This window comes from Macrotis lagotis, chromosome X (assembly GCF_037893015.1).
Source record: "Macrotis lagotis isolate mMagLag1 chromosome X, bilby.v1.9.chrom.fasta, whole genome shotgun sequence".
Lineage (NCBI taxonomy): Eukaryota > Metazoa > Chordata > Mammalia > Peramelemorphia > Peramelidae > Macrotis > Macrotis lagotis.
Genome location: NC_133666.1, coordinates 85,986,953 through 86,007,966, shown reverse-complemented (window position 1 = coordinate 86,007,966; position 21,014 = coordinate 85,986,953). Strand labels below are relative to the sequence as shown.

The 21,014-nt window shown below is 36.9% G+C and overlaps 1 pseudogene; it reads left to right on the top strand.

Annotated features, from left to right (window-relative positions):
- The window catches only part of LOC141498731 (uncharacterized), a 76,332-nt pseudogene extending 62,988 nt beyond the window's left edge, over positions 1-13,344 (top strand).
- Positions 13,345-21,014: the final 7,670 nt, after the last annotated feature.

The window sequence follows — 21,014 nt, the reverse complement described above, 5'->3', positions numbered from 1 at the left end:
CATCCAGCTGATGATCCTAGGTTAAAATTTCCTTTGAGTTCATATATTCTATATTTCATAAGGCATTCCTCTTTAAATATTCTTTCAAAGTTATACACTCAATAGATGGACATTTAGACATAGACTCTTCGATAGTATATTCTCCATTCTCATACCTATGTCCTCGCCCCCCCCAGCCCCCATACCATTTAAATATTTAGGAAGCAAAGATCTTCAGTTGTCTAAAGGGACCACCAAGAACTGATATTTTGCATTTGAAGGCTGTATCCACCTTGTACCTTTTAGGATTTTTCTTTGTTTCATTGCGTAACTAATACAGTGCACACACACTTCATATATGCTAATTTGCTATACAAATCCATGGTTCTATTTAGTCCTTAGTCTGTTTTCATTTTCCTCCTTAGTTATGGAAATAAAGGGATGTGGATATCTATATTTGTATGATCTTTTCTTCAAATGTACCTTGACCCACACAAAGACTTTGACATAGTACCCTCAATGATAACATTTTTTGATTTTCCTTGGCAGTCCCCAATGCTGTATTTTGAGGGATGATTTGACTGCTAGTCCAGACATTCTGTATCTCTGCTTTCTACTGATTACAATATTTCTGCCTTAAATGTACCAGAAATCATAAGCCATGAGGGCTAAAGGGACTTGCTAAGATACGATGTTTTTGGTTATAAACTATATCATTCTTAATTAGTGCTAAGATTTATTTCAATTTTTGAATAATTGAATAATTTTCACATCATATTTGGGTCATACCAGTGAGATGAAGTGTTCAAAATAAACATTTTTTGCATAATGTGTTCTCTATGATTAACACCATTTATGTCACAAAATATTTTATTAAGCCAATTTTTCTGAGTATTCACAGAAGAATACATTCAATTGCATCTGTTCTCATGTCCACATTTTGTGAAATTTGTTTTTTGTATTTTGTTTTCTGCTAGGCAAAAAATACACAATAATGCCACCAAAACTTATTAGCAGATCTATTTCAATTTGGTTCACAGTTTTTAACCTGATTTCTTCTATTTTTTTTTTGCTCTTTGCTTTATTAATGAACTATGAATATATAATTTATACTTAAATCATTGAATGATATCAGATGATAAATGTACCATGCTATTATTTTCTAAGTTAAGTTGTGATATCCAGTATTTGAACTTACTAAGAGTATTTATTCTTTTTTCATCATTTACTCTTCTCTCAATCTTCTGGACAGCTTAGGCAATAGTATTTCCAGTGACTTCCCTTCTATCCTCAACTCTCTATCAAAGTCTGTTCAAGTTCTTTTCATTGGTTCCATTATACTATATATTCATCTCTTCCTCTATTATCTGCTTTTTACTTCAGTCTTTCCCAATATCAGTCTTTACCAATGAGTCCCATATTCTCAGTGAGTCACCAAAGTATTGAAGCTTTAGTTTCAGTATTTGACTTCCCACTTAATAGCCTGAATAGTTTACTATAAGTATTCACTGATTATATCTCCTTACTTTCTAATGAGTTAAGACTACAGATGAAAATCAATTCTTGGCATAGTTGAGATTTTTCCCTATCAGGACTATTTATAGAATATGCCTAATCTTAGAGTCATTTCCAATGTCCCATTCAGTAGTTTCCAGGACACTTCATGTTCTGTCCTTTGCTCTTCTAAGAGATGTCATCTGTCTCCAATAATACCCTTCCCCATGTTCTCCTGCCCCTCTCATTCTCTTCACCATGGCTCTTCTAATTGCTGATATTCTCTGTGGTCAAATTCCACTGCTTCTGTTAATTTCCTTTATTACCCTTAGAACAACTTCTCTCTTTCTTCTAGTAACTGATTTTCTGGCTTCCTCACTTCATCTTCTTCATGATCCTGGGTTAACTATTTCCTTCTAGCTTATATCTGCAAGGTTGTAAGGGTCTTCCTTGATCTACTACTTTGACTTCACTTTCCATACAAAATCAGGACCTGCAGAAAGAGGAATTGATTCTGAACAAGAAAATTCTAGAATTTAAACTCCGTCACCTCCAGCATAGCTCCCTGAAATATAAGTGAAAGCCATAATCTGTTTTTAAGGTTTTTTCAAGGCAATGGGGTTAAGTGGCTTGTCCAAGGCCACACAGCTAGGTAATTATTAAATGTCTGAGACCAGATATGAACTCAGGTACTCCTGACTCCAGGACTGGTGCTCTATCCACTGAGCAACCTAGCCACCCTGAAAGCCAAAATCTTCAATGTTCTAAGGCCCTTCCAAGTTAGGACATTATCTATTTTAAAGTTTTACTATTCAATGAACTATAAAGTATTTTTTTAATTTTTAAACAGTTGTTATCATTTTTATGACATTGAACAGGATATCCTGTTTTTATATTACAGAAATCCTGATTTTAAAACATAAAGTTCATCACTCATATTATAATTTTTCTTGTGGGGCATGGGAGGATGAGACCCTACATTCAATAGAATAAATCTTCATATCAGTATCTTTCTTCACTAAATTAAAAAAGGCATGGAAATTTACAGAATCTGAATTTATACTATGTTCACATTCTCAAAAACTTTTTCTTATTCTTTTCCTTTGTGGGTTTCTTTCATTTCCCTTAGTCCAAATGCCTCTTACACAAAATGATTAACAAGTAAAAATGTTACAAACAAATGTACATCTACAAATTTCTTTTTAATAATTTATTTATTTTCAATCAAATATACATGTATATTTCCAAGTTTCAAAATTTTCCTCCACCCTCCCTGTCCACCTCCCTCCCCCTCAGCAGGGAACTGTCAGGTTAGCATTTTACATACATATTTTTTAAAACTTGATTACAAATTAGTAATTTTTGGCATGAGGAATTAAGATTAAGGGAAGGAAATACATAAAAGATATTTTTATAAAGTTCATCAGATTTGGAAGGGTTTCTGTTTTTTCTGTGTGTTTTACTTTTGTTTTGCTTTTCTTCCTCTGGTTAGGGATAATTTAGTCCATAACCAGTCAAATACAGCTGTCCTAGCTCTCTGGGCTGCTGGGAGGAGCTGCTTCCAACAAGTTTATTCATCTCATATTGTTGCTGTTGATGTATACGTTGTTCTCTTGGATCTACTCCCTTCTCTCAGCATCGGAACCCATATATTATTCCATGCTTCCATAGAGCTGACAATTTATGGTTTCTTATATAACAATAGTATTCCATAATATTTATGTACCATAACTTTTTTAGCCATTCCCCAATTGATGGACAGCCCCTCAATTTCCAATTTTTTGCCACAATAAAAAGCGCTGCTATGGATATTTTGGACCATAAAAACTTTTCCCATTTTTAAAAATTTCTTCTGGATATAGACTTATAATTGGAATTTCTGGGTCAAAGAGTATGACTAATATAATTGTTCTTTATACATAGTTCCATATTGCTCTCCAGAAAGGTTCAATCTATTCAAAACTCCACCAGCAATGCATCAATGTCCTAATCCTCCCACAACCTCTCCAACACTGATCATCTTCCCATTTTTCATGGTGGCTAATCTAATAGGTATGAGATGATACCTTATTGTTTTAATTTGCATTTCTCTAATCAGTAGTGATTTGGAGCATTTTTTCATATGTTATGTATAACTTTAATTTCTTCATTTGAAAACTGTCTGTTCATATCCTTTCATCAATTATGAATGGGGGAATGATTTGTGTTATTATACATTTGATGCAAATCTCTATATATTATAGAAATGAGATGTTTATCAAAACTCCTGTTTGTGAAGATTGTTTCTCAACTTTTTGCTTTTCTTCTAACTTTGACAGCATTGCTTTTATAAGTGCAAAAGCTTTTTACCTTAATATAGTCAAAATCACTTATTTTGCATTTTATAATCTGCCCTAATTCCTGTTTGGTCATAAATTTATCCCTTTTCCATACATCAGATAGACAGAGTATTTTTTGGTCTATTAATTTATCTTTGGTATTGCTCTTTATGTCTAAATCTTCTACTCAATTTTGACCTTATTTTGGTATACAGTGTGAGATGGGGATCTATGCCTAGTTTTTACCATACCATTTTCCACTTTTCCCTACAATTTTTTTCAAATGGTGAGTTCTTATCCCAGAGGCTGATGTCTTTGGGTTTGTCAAATAGAAGATTGCTGTAGTCATTTAGTGCAGATCTTTTAAACCTCTCCCACATTCTCTGATCCATTATTCTATTTCTTAACCAATACCAGAGTACCAAGAAGTGTTGATATTTACTACTTTATAGTATAGTCTTAGATCTCATAGAGCTAGGCCATGTACCTTTACATTTTTTTATCAGTTCCATTGCTATGCTTGCCATTTTGTTGCTCCAGATGAATTTTGTTGCGATTTTTTCTAGTTTGGTAAAGTAGTTATTTCGTAGTTTGATTGGTATGGCACTGACTGAATAAGCCATTTAATTTGGGTAGAATTGTCATTTTTATTATATTAGCTTGACCAAACATGAGCATTGACATTTTTCCAATTATTTAGAACTGACTTTTTTTGGGAGAAGAGTGCTTTATAATTGTGTTCACACAGTTTCTGCATAAAGATAAATTAATAAGCCTAAAAATACTCTATCTGATCTATGGAAAAGGGATAAATTTAAGACCAAACAGGAATTAGGGCAGATTATAAAATGCAAAATAAGTGATTTTGACTATATTAAGTTAAAAAGGTTTTGCACTAATAAAATCAATGTTGCTAAAATTAGAAGAAAAAGCAGAAAGCTGAGAAAGAATCTTCACAAACAGGAGGGAGATTACCAGGAATTTAATGTTGTCTCTAGTTATTTTAAATGGAATTTCTCTTGCTCTTGGGCTTTGTTATACATATATAGAAATACTGATGATTTATGTGGATTAATTTCATATCCTTCTACTTTAATGAATTTTTTCATTGTTTCAAGTATTTTTTAAATGATTTTCACAGGTTCTCTTGAGATACCATCATATCACCTGCAAAGAGTAAACGTTTTGCTTCCTCATTGTCAATTCTCAATCCTTCTGAGTAGAATTGTCATTTTTATTATATTAGCTCAATCCAAACATGAGATTTGACATTTTCCAAATTATTTAGATCTGACTTTATTTGGGTGAGGAGTGCTTTATAATTGTGTTCATTCAGTTTCTGCATTTGTCTTAGGAGGGAGATTCCCAGGAATTTAAAGTTGTCTATAGTTATTTTAAATTGAATTTCTCTTTCTATCTCTTGCTCTTGAGTTTTATTCTTCATATATCGAAATGTTGATGATTTATGTGGGTTTATTTTATATCCTGACACCTTGTTGAATTTGTTAATTGTTTCAAGGATTTGTTTAGATGATTTTCACAGATTCTCTAGGTATACCATCATATCATCTGCAAAGAGTAAATGTTTTACTTCCTCATTATCAATGCTGATTCCTTTAATTTCTTTTTCTTCTTTTATTGCTTCTGCTAGCATTTCTAATACTATATTGGATAGTAATGGTGGCATCTTTGTTTCACTCCTGATTTTATTGAAAATACTCTGACATTATTCTGATCAAATATAATTATTTGTTGATGGTTTTTAGATAGATACTATTCAATATTTTTAAGGAAAATTCCATTTACTCCTAAACTTTCTAGTGTTTTTAAAAGGAATGGATGTTGTATTAATCAAAGGCTTTTTCAGCATCTATTGAGATATGATTTCAGTTGGTTTTTCTATTGATATGTTTTTTCACTGTTGAAACATCCCCGCCTTCCTGATATAAATCCAACCTGATCATGGTGTATTATCCTGGTAATAACTTGCTGTAGTCTCATTGCTAAAATTTTAATTCAGATTTTTTGCATCAATATTCATTAGGGAGATTGTTTTATAATTTTCTTTGTTTTTGATTCTTTCTGTTTTAGGTATCAGCACCAGTTGGTGTCATAAAAGGAGTTTGGCAGAACTCTATCCTCTAACATTTTGAAAAATACTCTATATAGAATAGGAATTAATTTCTCCTTGAATGTTTGGTAGAATTCACTTCTAAATCCATCTGGATCTGTAGACTTTTTTCTTAGGGATTTTATTGATGGTTTCTTCAATTTCTTTTTCTGAAATGGGGTTATGTAAGTAATTTATTTCCTCTTCTGTTAATCTGGGAATTTTGTATTTTTGTAAATATTTATCCATTTCACATATTGGCATACAGTTTGGCCAAGTAGCTCTGAATTATCTCTTCAATTTCCACCTCTTTTGGTCATTAGTTCACCCTTTTCATTTTTGATACTGGTAATTTGGTTATCTTCTGTCTGTTTTTTTTAAATCAGATTAAATAAAGGTTTGTCTATTTTATTGACTTTTTCATAAAACCAACTCTTAGTTTTATTTATGAGATCAGGTCAATATTTTTCTTGCTTTCAATTTTATTAATCTCTCCCTTGGTTTTCTGAATTTATAATTTGGTATTTAATTGGGGATGATTAATTCATTCTTTTTCTAGCTTTTTTTAGTTGCATACCCAATTCACTGAGCTCTTCTTTCTCTATTTTATTCATATAGGCATTTAGAGATTTTAAAGTTTCCCCTCAAAACTGCCTTGGTTGCATCCCATGAAGTTTGGTAAGATGTCTTGATATTATCATTTTCTTGGATATAATTATTGATCATTTATATTATTTGCTGTTTGATCCACCCATTATTTAAAATAACATCTACACATTTCATCAGACTTTTTGCTTTGAATGGAAGAGAGGAGGGGACGAAGAATGGTAGACAAAAGTGCAACAAAAAATGAAGAAAGAAATTAATTCATCTAAAAAATGAAGAAAAAAAGAGAAAAAATCTAAAATTGCCTCCATTCTTCATGTCCTTCAAAGAGATCAATATTTTATGTATGAGTAAAAATGATCATCAATCATAAAATTAATGCTATGTTCCAATCTAAGGACCATTCCAGGCTACATCATTGATTTTCTCAGGATCATCCTCTGTTTGATATATGGAAGCTTTAAAGTTAATACAGGTGTGTCCATTTAGTTTCTACCACCTCTAATCTAGCTTCTTCCAAATACTTCTACTTTTCTCCTTTTTTCCATGATTGCTCTCAGGCCTGATACTCTGTTGAGCAAAATATGACTCTTTTAAAAATTGTATTCTATGCCTATAAATTATTTTGTTTTGCATAGTTTTATTTTGTGCTCAATCAGGGTGAATCACATTTCTAATAATTGTCTGAGGTTGCATTTGAACTCAAGTTCTGATGACCCCAGAGCCAGTACTTTATCCACTCTCCCTCACCTCCAACTTGCTCTGTTCTAGTGACTCTCAATACTGATATTCCAAAATTGAGGACCTTAAATATCCCTACATTCTAGAATGCGCAGTCCAGTTCTGTCAGATGTTCTGGGTTCTAAGTGACATCCATGATCCTGTATTCCAGCTTAAGTTTCCCCTCCCTCTTGGTATTCTCAGAGAAAGAATTTATCTTCTTAAGCAGTCATTATATGATCATGTGATCAACAATTTCCAAAATTACTACATTAAGGCCACTTGAACCCTTATTCTTGAGTGCTGCTAGGACAATCAAATAGCATTTTTCTCTATAGTTAAATATGCTGAATTGAATCAGGGGGTCATTTTTATTAATTAATAGATTATTATTAGAACAGACTTGGATCTTAAAGACATGGTGATTTTAAAACAGAAGTCTTCTCACTTGTAAGCACTTTGTCCTAAACTTGATTCTTTACTGTAAAAATTTTAGATTGTCATTTTTATTAATATTCATAGAAACAGAATTCTTTGCTAAAGGAAAAAAGTATTTGGAATTACATTTCTTTAGCCATATTGGGGATATTGATTTTGGGAGATGGTGATTGGTTATCCAAAATATTAACAGTAATTTCCTTAAGTTCTTTAAAAGTTCATTGAAAACAGAAGGTATTTTTTTCTATTGTTTTGTTTTAGGTTCTTTATTTTTCTTATCCATCACATATGTCAAATTAAAATGATATTAGAAAAAGTAATTGATCTTCAAAAAAATTCTACCTACTGTTTTTAAAATTAGTACCAAAATTAGACAATATTTGTTCTCACAAATTATATATATATATATGTATGTATGTATATATATTATATATGAAAATAAATTATTTTGAGTTGCAAGATTTTCTACTGGGAGACCCTCTGCCATCCAAATGATTTCTGATCCTATTTTCCAGGACACCACAAAATTTAATGATTTCTGCCCAAAGGATTCTTTTTGCTATGATGTTCATTCTTCTATGGACACTGCTAGCTCTCTCATTTTCATCTCCATGACAACTCTGAGGCCTGATATTTTGAGTGCAAAAATCTTCCTGTTTCTGAAAATGTCCCTTCCCATACCCTGTCCTTCTGCCTTTCTCTCTTCTTAAGGTCCTGACAATTCTGACCTGGCAAATTCAATAGCCTCAGCTAGCTGATAAAACTTAATTTCAATTTCTTTTCAAGCTAGCACAAGTTATGGGTCACAAGACATTCCACAGATTACCTGGACAGAGCAGGGCAGGACTTATGCCCTAACTAGGAAATAAATTGTTCTCAGATTCACTCTAATGCTTGCCAGGTCTTGGGAATCCAAAATAGTCAAGGACCCAAGAAGTTGGGATTTAAAAATCTAAAGTCAAAAGCTACTTGGATCTAGAAACAACATGTGTGCTTTTTATTGGTTCATTATTAAAAGAATCTTATCAAAAGAAAGGTTCTGAAACTAACCAATTTCTCTTCTAAGTGCTTAGCAAACCATGCATTTTTTAATTTCATGTATAAAAATATTATTGCCAGCTCAGAATATCTCTAAAATAAGTTATGGATTCTAGGATATTTGCCATTTGAAGTCCATTTCTCAGGAGATTCTTTTAGATTCTATTTTCCTTTTTTCCCCAGGTTACAAGCCAAAACAAGTTTCAATCACCTTTAAAAACTTGAGTTCAGAATTCTCTCCCTCACAATCCAAATCCATTCATTGAAAAAGTACCTTATTAGATGTAGGTATAAATGTACTCAACAAAATCATAACCACAGTGTCATGTAAAATTAAACATTTCTTCCTCCCCAAAAGATAAATTTCAAGAAAAATAAAGCATAAAAAAGCATGCCTCAGTCTGTATTCATTGATCATCAGTTCTGTCTTTGAGATGAATGGTAATCTTTATCATAAGTCCTTCAGAGTTGTCTTGAGTCACAGCATTGTGGAGAAAAAGTAAGTCCTTCACAGATGATCATCCCAAAACATTGATATTGCTGTATATAGTACATTTCCCATTGCATCTGCTCATTTAAATTTATTTTTTTTTTACTGAGAGCATCTTGTTCATTAAATCTTATAGATTTTCAATGAAACAGAGGACTTTCAAATTTACCTTATAAAAAGATCAACAAAATTGATCTTCAAATTCAAGACTGAAGAGATATGTAAAAATCTATACAGAGAGAAGAAAAACATTAGTCAATAGGACTAAACTGTCTATATTCCTACAAGAATAGAGAATAGCTGTGACTCTTGAAAAAGTGTATTTCCCTTAGGAGAGTTAAAAGGAACTTACTTAGAGAGTGTGGGTACAATTTGACAGTGCTATGATCACACATTGAAATCTTGAGGTTTGTATTTCTATTGGACAGTTAGAAGGAGGGTACATGGAAAGAGGACATGATTATATAATGATTAAAATTTGATAATGTTTATGGGTCTTGAGAATTTTATTTCTAATGGTACAGTTGAGGGGAAGTTACATGGACAGCTGTGTCACTGATTATGATTTAGATGTGATGAAAGTTATTAATCAATCAAACCTTGAGAAATATACTTCTATCAGGATAGATAAAATGAATATGCTTATCTGCATGCAAAGAAGGAATTGTGGGGTTTGAACAAAGACCAAAGACTATTACCTTCAATTTAGAAAAAAATAGCTTTATCTTATTATGTAATTTTGCTATCTCTTATGCTTTATTTTTCTACATTAAGGATATGATATCTCTCTGAATCACATTCAACTTAGATCAATGTCTACTATGGAAACAATGTAAAGACTAACAGACTGCCTTCTCTGGGAGGGGAAGCAAGAATAGGGGAAAAATTTAAAACTCAAAATAATTAAAGTCTCTCTTAAAGAAAAAATAATAATTAAAAAAAGGAATATGCTTTGATAGAAGGCATGAGTACAAGACAGAAATTCAGACATGGAAAAGAGGATTATTCAAGGAGACAAAAGCATTAGGGAATAAATAACACCACATAATGAAGCACAGAGTACATATTATAGTAAAGGAATAGTAGAGTATACATGCATTCCTAAATGGTTTTTAAAACTTAAAAATAGGGAGTAATGGGAAAGAAAGGAAAAGATGGGACAGATAAAAGGGAGGGTAAAAAGTTAATTTTAAAAAGAAAAGAAATTGGAATGTGAAAAAGAACTGATAGAATAAAAGGGCTAATTTAGAGGCAGCAATCAGAAACAAAACACTGATAAGGAGGAATAAGGGAAAAGAAAAGAGAAAAGCATGAATAGGGAAAGAGAGCATGGAGGGAAATGCAGAGTCAGTGATCATAACTATAAATGTGAATTGGATAACTTTTCTTTCTTTCTCTTGGCTGTTTTTCCCTTAGTTCTAATTCCTCTTTCACCACATGACTGTTATGGCTATACCTTGAAAACAATGTACATCTACAACCACATTGTTGAGTTTTATGGGGATGGCAGAAGGATGACAGAGTGGTGAGAAAATGTAGAACTGACCAACTTGCACATGGATGAATGATGAAAATTACCTTTTCATATAATATAAATTACCTTTTCATATGAGGGGAAAAATTAACCAAAAATAAAGGCATGAAAAGACTTGCATGAATTGATAATGCTTGAGTTGAACCAAGATATTACATTGTACACATTAACAGCAACATTGTGATGTTATCAACTATTATAGAAGCAACTTCTCTCAACAGTTCAGTGATCAAGGACTATCCTGAGAGACCTGTTAAACAAAATGACATCCACCTCCAGAGAAGAACCTATGGATTCTGAATGCAGAGTAGATTAACAGAAGAGGAAATAAATTACTTAAATAACCTCATTTCAGAAAAAGAAACTGAAGAAACCATCAATAAACTCCCTAACAAAATGTCTCCAGGTCCAGATGGATTTACAAGTGAACTATACCAAACATTAAGGAACAATTAATTCTTACTCTACATAAATTATTTTTAAAAAGTAGAAGAGGAAGGAGTTCTACCAACCTCCTTTTATGACACCAACATGGTGCTGATACCTGAACCATGAAGAACAAAAACAGAAAAAGAAAATTATAGACAAATCTACCTAATGAATATTGATGAAAAAATGTTAAATGAAATTTTTGCAATGAGACTACAGCAAGTTATTACCAGGATAATACACCATGGTCATGTTGGATCAGGCAGGCAGGTTTGGTTCAACATTAGGAAACCACTCAAAATAATTAAACATATCAGCAGTACAAGCAACACTAACTATATGATAATCTCAATAGATACTGAAAAAGTCTTTGATAAATGCAACATCTATTCCTTTTAAAAACACTAGAAAGTATTGCAATAAATGGAGTTTTCCTTAAAATAAAAAATATTAGCTATCTAAAACATCAACAAATATTATATTTAATGGGAATAAATTTGTAGTGTTTCCATTAAATTAATGGATGAAAAAAGGATGCCTGCTATCCCCATTAATAGTCAATATAGTATTAGAAACTCTAGCAGTAGCAATAAGAGAAGAAAAAGAAACTGAAGGAATCAGAATAGGTAATAAGGAAGCAAAACTTTCACTCTTTGAAGATGATTTTATGGTATTCCTAGAGAACCCAAGAAAATCATGTAAAAAACTCCTTGAAACAATTAAGAAATTCATCAAAGTAGCAGCATATATAATAAACCCCACATAATTCATCAGCATTTCTATATATGAACAACAAAGCCCAAGAACAAAAGATAGAAAGAGAAATTCCATTTAAATTAACTGTAAATAGCACTAAATACCTAGGAATCTACCTCCCCAGACAAATCCCAAAATTGTATGACCATAATTGTTAAGCTCTCTTCACCCAAATAAAGTCAGTTCTATATAATTGGAACAATGACAAATGCCTATGGTTATGTCAACCTAATACAATAAAAATGGCAATTCTACTCAAATTAAATTACTTATTCAGTCATTGCCATACCAATCAAACTACTAAAAAAACTACATCAGTGAGTGCTCGGGGACCTATCCCGAGCCTTCGCCTGGATACATACCTTTCCCCGGTCTTCGGACGTCACGGACCCGTCGGTCTTCGGATGCACGGACCCTCCTTTGGGGAAGGAGGGCAATAACTGGACAGAACACCCGGTTGCAGTCTAACAAGCAGGTCTTTATTGCTTACATAGCAGCAAAAAATGGCTCTCCTCTTCCCCAGTCCCATCCCTTATATAGTCTTCTGCTCCTCCCCCGAGCTCCTCCCCTGTTCCTCCCTCATGGGCGGAGCCACTCCTGTTACTGGGGCGTTCCCAGCACCCATGTGGGCGGGTTCACACCCCCAGGCATCTCCTAACCCATAGGTGGCCAAGGTCCAGAGCTGGGTCCAGAGCAATTCCCCCTTTTTGTTTAGACAGGGGTAGTGTCCATCTTTGGTCGTTCTCTGGGATTCTGGAGAAGAGCACGAGGATCAGCCTTTGATAGCATATTTTTGCAGCAAGCATATGTAGCAAAAGAGGCAGGATAGAAATAATCATAGTCTTAATATCCTATAATAATAAAATTATTTCAGATCTGAATTAAGCATACATACACAGACATATGTATGAACTCACAGAAAACAATCATTTTTAACCAAGCTGTGATTGATGCCCTGGCCGGCATCAATCCCAGAATATAGGAACATTTTCCTATCCCTCCAGGCCAGTAGAGAGATGTGAAAATGTCTCATTGAAGTTTAACTACACATATTATTATGTTTTTTAATGAACCAATTAAGACCAGTCAAGAAAAAATAACTTTTAGAATCAATTAGAATGTCTTGAGCAACCTCTTATATAAATTTATTAAGAATTTTTAAGTAACCAATTAATTTAAAATTTGAATGTATTCTTAAATAACTCTATAAAATATAATTTTAACTATTCTAGCACACAAAAAATGTAGTTATAAGTACAAGCACTGGTGATGTGCATTCTTCTTTCTATTTTGCAGTAACATAGGGCAGTTCTGGCAGAAGGCCTCAATCCTTAGAGAAAGCGCTGCCTGCAGTCGCTTTCACCAGGAAAGAGGAGATGCAAAATGGTGGATAATAAATATTTATATTGGTGCTGAACGAGGAGTGCGATGAATAAGAGACATGGTATCTGCCTTGATGTTGATCAAGGCAGTCTTCATTAGGGATATTAAAAACCGTATCAAGCAGGGGCCAAAAATACAAAGGAGAAATAATATGGCAACAGGACCTATCCAGCTGAATAACCACTGTAAAAATTGTCAATGCTTGAGATAATTAGCAATATTAAAGGCAGCAGTTTGATGATTCGAAAAATCAGTCGAAATATTTCTCAGTTCTTGAAGCAATAAGGCTAACTGATGAATGTCTGATGAAGCATTATGAGATAGTAGTGCACCCTGTAATGCAGCCTGTATCCGAAGCCATGAACCAACAAAAGAAGAGTTGGTAAGATTTACCTGTAATGGAGTGACACACAATGGTTTATATCTATAGTGACAAGGAATTTGGGTTATCAATTCATGGTAAGCAAGCTCATTCCCAATGTAAACTACTACAGGGGCCAAAGCATCTATTTCCTTTTGAAGTGCCCAATTTATATGATTTTGGGTGGTCCACATGGATGATTGCTGGGCCAAGAAGTTCTGCAATACAGATGCCAAATATCCTTGTCGTTGGTAAAGATCCTGAATTCGGAATTCCTCATAAAGTGAGAAAGCAAAGTTTATGATATTGAAAGCAAGATCAATCACCTCACGCTTTTGCAATGGAATTGAAGGAAGATTCCCACGAAGTTCATTCCACAACTCATCTATAGGATGTTGTGCCCATGGTTGTTAGCTTTTACCGGTACAAGTTGATATTTTTGGCATTTCAAGATAAATATTGCACGACCATGATGCCGAGAAGTTAAAGTGTCAGTGACTATGGCATTAGGACAAGAAATGCGGTAAGGTTGAAGACCTGCATGTTGTTGATCATGTTTTTCAATGGATGCGTTTTTGGTATGACAAAGGAGGAAAGCATAGTCGGGAGGTGCACGAGTCTCAGCTATGAATCGATAACATAACTTGTCAGTATGTCCTTGAGTATCATGGCAGGTCGAATTCAAATTGCCAAAAATAGTACGCCATGTTCCAAATGTAAAATCTGAGCAGGATGTACCTTGTTTACAGGGGAATATGCGGATGGAAGCATTTATTGGTGCAAATGGTAGACCCAATCGCCACAAATGTGGATGGGCAGTCCCCAGGGGAAAGGCAACTGGTGCAGGAGCTGCTATTTGTTTGTATTTCTTCGTAGAGGAGATATAATCCCAAAATCGTAGGTGCACAGAAGAATCGTATATTGTAGGGCCACATGTTGGAACCCCAGTAGAGCAAGCATGTATTGGAACCCAGGTATCTCCATCTCCTTCAGGGCAGGCAGTGAAAGACACTGTACCATTATAATAAGAGGCAAGCTGCATGTATGCCTGTGATGTTTCTTGGGTGCAATTCAGGGAATGTGGGATGGATAACATGGTTATGTTTAGACGGGTGATATGATTCTTCAGTTCTTGTGTATGATGAAAAAAAGGATGAAAAAAGTTTACTTTCTAATTTGATACATGTGTTATCTAAGCTTGTATCATCCGAGAGTATGGTGTCTGTATAAAGACATATCGGTGGATTAGAAGCATATACTGTAAAATTGTACTTAGTTATCTCAGTTTCCTGTACGTTCTGTATATCTTGGTGTTCAGTGTCCCCTACTAGCTTGGTGGCATTCCCTTTTATCTTAAATGGAGGTGTCGTGTCCCAGAACCATGCACCTTGTTGATCTTCCTGCACTCTATGTGACTCAGTAAGATTATACCATTTACTGTTGAGAGCTTGTGTCCCGGGTAGCAGACTCAGGGCAAGGAGGGCAAGAGTTAAGGTCTTCATTCTCTTTTCTTTCCTTGGGTGTCGCTCTCCTCTCCATCTCCGTCTTCTCTTCCTTATTTTTATCTTCTCTGAAGTCTCTGACCCACTTGGTTGGAGCCCAGACTGGTTTCTCCTTTTCTTTGCCATCCGGATTTGGATCTGGTTGAATACAAAGATACCCTTGTCCATTTATAATTACCGAGCCTGGGCCATGCCATTGGCCATCTGGGCTTTTCCACAGTACTCGGTTGCCTATTGGGCAGGGAGAGGGATGGCTAGTTGAGTGTGTGTGGAGTGTTCGTGAAGTTCCTGCGAAAAAACGCAAAGCTGGGGAGGTACCATCATCTCTCAATTGAAGAAAATTCATGGTGTATACGGCCTGTGCTAATTGTGTATATATAAGGCGGCCATGACCACTGACTCCCCTTTTTGTTTAATGAGGAGGGTTTTAAGGGTGCGGTTAGCACGTTCAACTATGGCCTGACCAGTGGGATTGTATGGAATTCCAGTTTTGTGTAAAATGGAAAATTCTTGACAAAAGTTTGCAAACGCCTTGGAAGAATATGCAGGGCCATTATCTGTTTTTATGGCTGTAGGAACTCCACAAGTGGAAAAACAGATTAAAAGATGTGCTATAACATGGCGGGCTGCCTCACCAGGTTGATTTGACGCCATGACAAAATTAGAAAAGGTGTCTATGGAGACATGAATAAGGGTTTTCCCATAGTGGGTAACATCCTTCTGCCATAAAGCATTAGGACGGTCTCCGTGGGGATTAATAGCACAATCAATGGGTGGGGGACGAAATGGAGCACAGCCAAGGCATCGTTTCACTATATCCCTGGCTTGATCTTTAATGATGCCATACAGATGACGAAGAGAACGAGCTGAAAGATGGTACTTATCATGTGCCTGATGGGCTTCTGAAAGTAAAGGGCATAGCAATGCTCGATCTACCGTATCATTACCACTGTAGATGGTCCCAATAGTAGAGACATGGGAACGGACATGCAGCACAAACACAGGACAATGACGAGAGAGGAGAAGATTTTGAAGGTCTGCTAACAAAGAAGCAATAGTACTAACACAAGGATTGATAAAAGCTGTAGGGAGTTCTCGAAGTGCTGTAGCACAATATAGACTGTCAGTGATAAGATTAACAGGCATGTTGGCAAGATAAGCAAGAGCACGTGTAACAGCAAGGAGTTCATTTTTCTGGGCTGAGGTATACTCAGTGGTAAAAACCCACAATATTTGCTTTTGTGGGACGTAAAAGGCTGCCCGTTTATTTTTGGTGGCGTCTGTGAACACATTTGGTCCATCAACAGGGGTAGGGGAAATAATTCGTGGTGGGGGTTGTAATGGAAGACTGTCCCATCCACGCAGCTTTGGGGGTAATGGAAGATTGATGACATCACATGAAGTGAGTAGGGCAGCCCATTCAGGGTTAGAGTCAATAAAATAACGAAGAGCACCTTCAGAAGCAGAAATATTTAAAACAGGATATTTTCCAAACATACAAAGACAATGATCAGACATAGCTAGGAATAAATTGGCCAGCATCGTAAATTTACAAGGCATGCTTCTTTTACTTCTCTGGAAATATTGCCATTCTATGACACCTTGCTTTTGATAGAGACAACCAATATGTGACCTTTGATTTAAAATGGTAGCAAATATAGGTTGCTCAGGATCAAATTGAACTATAGACTCATGACACCTGGACAAAATCTGTGTCATGGCCTCTTTGGCTTCTGGGGTCCAATACCGGGGGGAGGTCAATGTGGAATCTCCTTTCAGGATATCATAAAGAGGATACATCAAATCATCAGGAATAGGAACTGTAGAACGTATCCATTGTATGGAACCAATAAGTTTCTGGAAATCATTAAGGGTACTACATTTCTCTAAATTCACCTTTGGGGGTATTCTAGATGCCCTCCCTTCACTAAGGGTGTGACCAAGGTATTGATAAGGGCTAGTATCTTGTATCTTATGAGGAGCCACTTGAAGCCCATATTTACTCAAGGAAAGGAGCATTTCTTTTGTTAATTCTTCTAGCTCCGTGGCTTGCTTAGTAGCCATGAGAATATCATCCATATAATGGATTATGATGGCCTTGGGGTACTTACTGCGCAGCGGGTGAACAATAGCTGCAACATATGCTTGACACATAGTTGGACTATTGGCCATTCCCTGAGGTAATACAGTAAACTGATACCTGATTGACGGGCTTTGAAAATTTTTTGATGGTACCAAGAATGCAAATTTATCCCTATCCTCAGGGTGAAGGGGAATGCTATAAAAACAATCCTTGATATCTATTATCTTTATAACAAATTCTCTAGGTATAAAGGCAGGAGAAGGAAGACCCATCTGTAGCGGGCCCATAGGGACCATTCTTTTATTCACCGCCCGTAAGTCAATAAGCATTCTCCAGGTGCCAGCTTTCTTTTTTATTACAAATACTGGAGAATTATAAGGGTTGGTGGTAGGCTCAATTCTGTGTTGTAACAATAATTCCTTAACTATATCTTTTAATGCGGTGAGCTTCTCCGTAGAAAGGGGCCACTGTTCCACCCACACAGGGTTATCCCTCCTCCAAGTAATCTTTGGGGCAGCTCACCATAACAGTAGCCCCTAGGAGTTTGTTGCCAAATGTTCAGGGGTGGTAAGATACAATTGTAACTGATGTAACAAATCTCTACCCCACAGGGCAGAGCCTAGTCCTGTAATCTTTAAGGGACGAATAAAACCACTTTGTCCTTCATAACTCCATCTTAAATGATGTTCTGCTTTTCTAGCCCCTTGATGGCCTCCCACCCCCAAAATAGGGGTGGTAGATGACATAAGTGGCCAAGAGGGATCCCACTGTGCTGAATCAATAACAGAGACATCAGCTCCAGTGTCGATCATTCCTGACACTAATTTACCTTCTATATTTATCTGTATAATAGGCCATTGTAATCGGACTTCAGTGCACCAATTTACTTGTGGGACAATCTCACATTCAATCCATGGCAAAGATATTCCTCGGCCAATAGCCATGCCAGGGGGAAGTGTTACTGGGTAGCAGTGTGGGTTGGTAAGGTATACAGTAGTGTCACCAGATGGCAGTAGTTGGGTGTGGACAAGTACAGGAGAATATCCTGTAGCACCCACTATTAGTCGGGGAAATGTGGCCGGGACCACTTCTATAGAGGCAGTACTCCAGGGGGTGATTATTAATGAATCCTCTTCCTTTCCCTGCTCAGCAACTGTTAGAATAGTTTGACCTAGATCCTCTCGTTCTGTAGTCCCCTCTGATATCGCTCCTGCAACCCTTTTGGTTCCGGGTCTGGCCCCATGGGCATCTCTGAGGCTACTGTAATCGGATAGGCTCTGGTGTCGGGGCCCCCACGGGGAGGGCCCCTCCTCCCGTTTCCCGGAACCAATGTTTTCTTAGATCTACAGAACTTTGCCATATGTCCACCTTTTCCACAGAAATAGCAGGTGGGCTGTTTATTGCCCCTCTTTTGACCTGCACGACACTGTGCCTTAAAATGCCCTTCTTTTCCACAATTAAAACAAACGCCCTTTCGTTGTTTAATGCCTTCACTAATCCCCTGAGCTATGGCTATCGCCATGGCTTGGTGTTCTCTACTTTTGGGGGGGCCTCTAAGAGGCGCTCGATTATATCACTTATGGAGGGATTAGCGCCCAAACCAGTCAAGAGCTGTTGATATTCAGGGCGAAGACCCTCTTTCACCAACTGCGGAATAAGCAGTTTGGAACCAGCTGCGTGTCCTAAAACACGTACGACTGTTTCTTGTACCCTGCTGATAAAATCTGTAGGGGTTTCATTGGCTCGTTGTTTAAGACCAATAAGTTTCTCCCTTTCTGCCCCTTGGGCTTCTAGCTTCCCAAAGGCTCTGACATGGCAGAGTTGGATAGCTGCGAATACCATAATGTAAATGTATTTGGTCTCTAGGTCTTTTCCATCTTCCTGTCCCTGTAATCATCTCATAAGCCTCATCAGGGTTGGTGATACCTCTCTCCTCTATATACTGTTCTGCCTCTCTCTTTACAAGGGCAGTAAAAGTAACTGCTTGTCCTGGGGTGAGCACTGCACCAGCAACCTCTTGCCAATCATAAGGGATCCAGGGCCATGCAGCAGTGGCATTAGTTAATAAATGATTCACATATGGTGAAGAGGGGCCGTACTTGGCAACAGCTTCCTTGAGCTCTTTCAGTACTTTAAAAGGAACTGGCTCATGACAGCGATTGCCACCCTGGCCATCATCAAAAACAGGACAAAGAGTTGGAGTAATACCCCAATCTTCCCAATCTACAATTTCCCCTTCTTCAGCAGCCACTTTAAGACTGCGTGCTATGAGACTTTCTGGAGCAGGACCTCTAGAAGAGCCAAAGGTGAAACTGGCTCGGTGTTTCAGAGTCATAGCAGACAGAGAGGTGGAGACTTCTTCCTCATCTGTCTCTGCCTGTGGGTGTGGCCTAAACACTTCCTCCTTTCTCAATGTTTGCTGCGCCACAGTCCTGGGTCTTAATTTCTGCTGCGCCACAACCCTGATTCTAACTTCCTCCCTATTCTTCCTAGCTCTTGCTCTGTCCTCCAAATAGCTACTTCCTCCTTCTTCTTCCCCAACTCCATATTTATTATGTTTCTTATAAGTTTCTCTAAGTTCTGCCCAAGGATAAATCAGAGGAGGATTATTACAACCCTCCTCCTCAGAAGATTCTCCTAATGATTCTCCCACTTGTGTGCCAATTGTTTCTCGCCCACAGGGACGAGGACCCCCCTGTAACATTGAATTTATGAGAGAATAAAAGGAGAAGTCCTGGTCAGTTAGGATTCCAGGGCATGACTCATCAAAAGAAGCCAACTGTTGCCCAACTGTCTCCCAGTTCTCTTTGGTAATCCCTGAATGTTCTAACCAAGGGGAGAACCCCCACACCTTATCTACAAATTCACGGCACTGCTTAATATGTGGCTTAAATTGATGCCGCTTGCCTCATTTATATAACTGACAAGCTAGAACTGCCTTTTCTTCAGGTCTAATCAGGGGAAAACCCATTCCCTGCCCCATAACTTCGTCCCAGATTAATCTCAAGTTAATCTGAGGCTGTCCAGCTCTTCTCCCTGTTAAGGGAGGCCAGGCGGAAATTCCCTTGGTCCCTGTTCGAGCGCCAGCTGCTCGGGGACCTATCCCGAGCCTTCGCCTGGATACATACCTTTCCCCGGTCTTCGGACATCACGGACCCAACGGTCTTCGGACGCACGGACCCTCCTTTGGGGAAGGAGGGCAATAACTGGACAGAACACCCGGTTGCAGTCTAACAAGCAGGTCTTTATTGCTTACATAGCAGCAAAAAATGGCTCTTCTCTTCCCCAGTCCCATCCCTTATATAGTCTTCTCCTCCTCCCCCGAGCTCCTCCCCTGTTCCGCCCTCATGGGCGGAGCCACTCCTGTTACTGGGGCGTTCCCAGCACCCATGTGGGCGGGTTCACACCCCCAGGCGTCTCCTAACCCATAGGTGGCCAAGGTCCAGAGCTGGGTCCAGAGCAAGTGAGCTAGAACAAATAGTAACAAAATTTATGTGGAGCAACAAAAGGGAAATAATAGCAAGGTAGCTGATGAAAAAAAATGTAAAGGAAGGTATCGTAGCTCTACCAGATCTAAAACTATACCATAAAGCAGCAGTCATCACAACTGTCTCGTACTGGTTAAGAAACAGAATCATGGATCAGTGGATTAGGATAGGTTCAAAATAAATTCCAGTAAAGGACTACAGCAATTTACTATTTTGACATCAACCTCTTGGATAAGAACTCACTATTTGTTAAAAAATTATTGGCAAAACTGGAAAACAGTTTGG